The following is a 4,879-nucleotide window of genomic DNA, read 5'->3' on the forward strand; positions in this document are numbered from 1 at the left end:
AGCTAGAAGAGTGATAGAAAATAGCTTCGGACTTTTGGCTAGTAAATTTTGTATTTATTACATCGTTATATATGCAATACCAGAAACTGCATAATCCTTTGTCCTTAGTACCGTTGTTCTTAACAATGTCATAATAAAGACAAAACTCACTTCCACTATATCACGAGTCATAAAATTCAATATTTAAGAAATAATCTTAAAGATTTATAATATGGACTAAAATAAATTAATCTAAACTCAAAAATGAACACATATTCACAAACTGTTTAATAATTACACCCTACACCACTTTAGTGGGAAGGGTATATTGAGTTTGTGCTGATGTTTGTAACATACAAAAGTATTCTTCCTATACCCTCCATAAAGTATACCAATCGGCTTAGAATCGTTTTCCGAGTCGATTTATCTATTTCCGTCTGTCTGGCTGGCTGGCTGTCCATGTAAACCTTGTGCTTGCGCAATTTTTAAGATAATTTTATGAAATTTGGCACACACTCTTTTTTTGGCCCAAGAACGAAGCCTATTTAAAATGGAAAGTTGCTGAACTTTTCGGGGTAGACGCGTTGCAAACCCATTGTTCTTACCTACGGGTAAATTGGTTAGCTTTGAGTGGACAGAACCCTTAACATACCCTTATATACCAATGGTATCACTTGTATAAGATTTCTTTTATCCATCACCCTTCAACCAAGCTCACTTCTCATTTAAACGACACACTCATTGAGAACAACATCCGGGTGGGTAAGTTCTCTATAACCCTACATCTATCTCGTATAATATACATTTAACACCAACTCATTTTCAACATCTGTTCCCAATTACTCCTCTACTGGGTATCTGTTGTCTGGCAGTTCTGTACGTATCCCTAAATATAAACATATCCATGATTCAAACTTTTAACCAACATTCAACTTAGGTCCTTGACAGCAGAACAGTCTGATTATAGAATAGACCGTAGACTAGACACCAACACCAACTCATTTTCAACACCAACACCAACTCATTTTCAACTAGACACCAACACCAACTCATTTTCAACATCTGTTCCCAATCACTTCTCTACTAGGTATCTGTTGTCTGGCAGTTCTGTACTTATCCCTAAATATAAACTTATCCATGATTCAAACTTTTAACCAACATTCAACTTAGGTCCTTGACAGCAGAACAGTCTGATTATAGAATAGACCGTAGACTAGACTATAGACCACACTATATTATAGACTATACTAAAACTATTCCAGACGACGTCGTAATACTTTTAAAGAGAATGGATTAAAATTACTTGTGTAATAGAGCTAAGGAAGCTCTAAATACGGAATTGAGCTGGGCTCAACAGAGAGGCCTCAATTTTAATCCGGCGAAGGCGGAAATCTGTCTTTTTACAAGATAAAATTTTCGACGTATATTGAACCTTGCTTCCTGGGTAAGAAGATAACGGTGATAGACATAGTTAAGTACTTAGGTATAATCCTCGTCCGGAAATTAAAACAAGTATGAATGTATAGTCGGGTGTAGCCGACTATATAATACCCTATACCTGTCAGTATGTATGTTAAAAATGGGGATTATTTAAAAAATAAAGCATTTGGTTTGTTTTTTTTAACTTTATTTCGGAGTATTTTTACTTTTATTTTGGCAAAAAAAGATTTAAAAGGGAGTAGGGCAAAATATGGCCCTATCCTTAAAAATGTTGGTAGGGGGAGTTAAGTCTTAGTGTTTGTAAGTGAATTTTGACCTTTAAGTCATTTTCTGAAGGGGAGTTTGTATGGGGGCTAGGGTCAAATGAAGCCCGATCATTACAAAAATCGGTAGTGTCATTTAAAGTTCTATAAAACTAAGTTTTGTCGACTTTTGTTAACATAATAGATCATTTAAATTAATTATAAGCCAAAAGGCCCTATTTGGGGGTACGGTTGTATGGGGTCTAGTCGAAATAATGGACCGATTTTAACCATTTCAATAGGTTTCGTCCCTGGGCCAAAAGAAGCGTGTGTGCCAAATTTCATCTAATTATCTTCAAAATTGCGGCCTGTACCTTGCGGCCTTCATCTAATTATCTTCAAAATTGCGGCCTGTACCTTGCGCACAAGGTTTACATGGACAGCCAGCCAGCCGGCCAGACGGACGGACGGACGGACGGACGGACATAGCTTAATCGACTCAGAAAATGATTCTAAGACTATACTTTAAGGTGGGTATTGGACATGGATATGTTACAAACATCAGCACTAACCCAATATACCCTCCCTACTAAAGTGGTGTAGGATATAATGAAGACACCACATAGAGGAGAACTATTAGAAAATTTACTGCCATGTTTACTACTTTAACTTCCACCCATTGAAACATATTTATTAATTAAGATATAAGATTAACACGTCGACAATGTATACTTGACACATTGGAAGATTATACACAATCATCGGCCTTGCCTGATCGCATACCTGACGCAGAGTATATCGAAAACTTTGAAATGCTGATCCCAGATAGAATGTCTTGGCCAAGCGGAAAACTAGAGCAAATACCAGCAGGAATCCGTATTTACACGAATAGCACTAAATTAAGGGATAAAGAAATATATACAAGCTTCCAGGCAGAAGCCCAAGCAATAACTGAATGTGTAAATATGGCGCTCACAGCCCTTAATATATTTACCGACAACCATATAGGTACTTGGCCATTTAGAAGTAGTCGGCAATGAAAGGTCGAATGTAATAGCTTTAAAGTGAAGGGAGCTCGAGGTAGTTAACCTGACAAACGCTTAACCATTCGATGCAACAATAGCTGAATTAAAAATATGGGTGAAAGAATTACATAAGGTCTCTTGGAAACATGAAACCACAAAGATCCACTGGAGTGGTCTGATGAGAAAAAGAAGAGAAGAAGTCAGTATGGCGGATAAATGCAGATTCTGATAAAAGTAAATCTTAGCAATTACTTGAAAAAAGCGCACAGAAGGCCCGACAGTGAGCTAGATGTATTTCTTCGGATTTGATGTACTAAATATCCTCCTATCTACTTACCTACCTAAAACTAGTCTATAGTCTAATTTATAATAGAGTCCGTAGTTTAATCCACAGTATTGTCTATAGTTTATTGTTTTATAAAGTCTGTAGTCTAGTTTGTAGTAGTCTAGTTTATAATCCAATACTAATAATACTGTCTAAGTAAGTCTAAGTAATTCTAGTCTATAGTCCAGTAGAAAGCCTAAACCATAGACCCTACTACATACTAGACTATACTATTAACTAGACCATATATTAGTATATAAATCTTATCACATAATATTTATTATTTTTTTGCAACACTTTTAATCAATATAAAATCCCCCAAAAAAATTAATATTTTACAACCGAAAAAAATATTTTGGCCAGCTCGCCTTTCGGCAGAAAGCACTGCCTCATATCTTAAATATGCTTTAATATTTGCCAACGTTTCTAGATCCTTCGTTTAAGTAGTACTCATGACACCATTTATACATAAGCTGCATTTATGGTGAATACTTACACTTTTTGTTCAAAATATATACTAGATTATTGATACATAGGATTGCTAGGATTGGTCAAAATTACACTCTATAAAGCAAATGTGTCATATTAGGACTCAAACACCATTTCATGCCTATAAACTTCATACATATCGGCAAGCACCGTTGTGGTTTGTTGATATGCTTTGTTGATTTTTAGACTTAAGACTATAGACGAGACTACAGACTAGATTACAAACTTGTCTATTGACTAGACTGGCTGTAGATTAGACTTACTATATTGTTATAATTACTTTTGTTAAAATATTATAATTTTAATACAAGGATAAATATATTCAAACATGTCCTTGCGTTTTTACATTTACATTTTTTCTATAGTATTCCTTCACTAAAAGTCGCTTATAATGTCATGAAATATAAAAAATCAATGTGGGACAATAAGGAAATCTGAAGAAAATCAGCATTTAATGCCGCAGACTAGACTATAGACTGAATGTCGAATAAACTATACACTTGGTCACAAAGTATACTATATGATGTACTATAAATAAGACTATCGACAAGTATTTAGAATATACTATAGACTAACTACAGACTAGACTATAGACTTTACCAAACCATAGACAATACTACAAATTTAACAATAGACTAAACTTAAGACTACATAACAGACTAAAATATACCACAGACTAAAACATAGACTAGACTCTAGAAAAGACTAGACCATAGACTAGACTATAAAGTGCACTATAAACTAGACTATATACTTGACTATAAACTATACCATAGACTAGACTATAAAGTGGACTTTAGACTAGATAATAGACTAGAATATACTATAGACTAAATCATAGACTAGACTGTAGACTACAGACTAGACTATTAAGTGGACTATATACTAAGCCATACACTAGATAAAAGACTAGATTATAAACTAGACTATAGACCAGACCATAGACTAGACTATAGAAAGGATCATAGACTAGACTATAGACTATACCTTAGACTACAATATACTATAGACTAGACTATAGAGTGAACTATAGACTAAACTATATGATATAGACTAGAGTATAAACTAGACTATATACAAGACCATAGACTAGATTATAGAAAAGATCATAGACTAAAACATTGACTACTATAGACTACACTTTAGACTATTGACTAGACTGCAGACTATTAGATAATAGACTAGAACATAGACTAGACTCTAGAATACACTATAGACTAGACTATCGGCTAGACTTTAGATTTGATAATAGACTAGAATATGGACTAGAACATAGACTAGACTCTAGACTAGACTATAGACTAGACTATAGACTAGACTATAGACTAGACTATAGACTAGACTATAGACTAGACTATAGACTAGACTATAGACTAGAC

The sequence above is a fragment of the Lucilia cuprina genome, chromosome 3 (assembly GCF_022045245.1).
Source record: "Lucilia cuprina isolate Lc7/37 chromosome 3, ASM2204524v1, whole genome shotgun sequence".
Classification (NCBI taxonomy): Eukaryota; Metazoa; Arthropoda; class Insecta; order Diptera; family Calliphoridae; genus Lucilia; species Lucilia cuprina.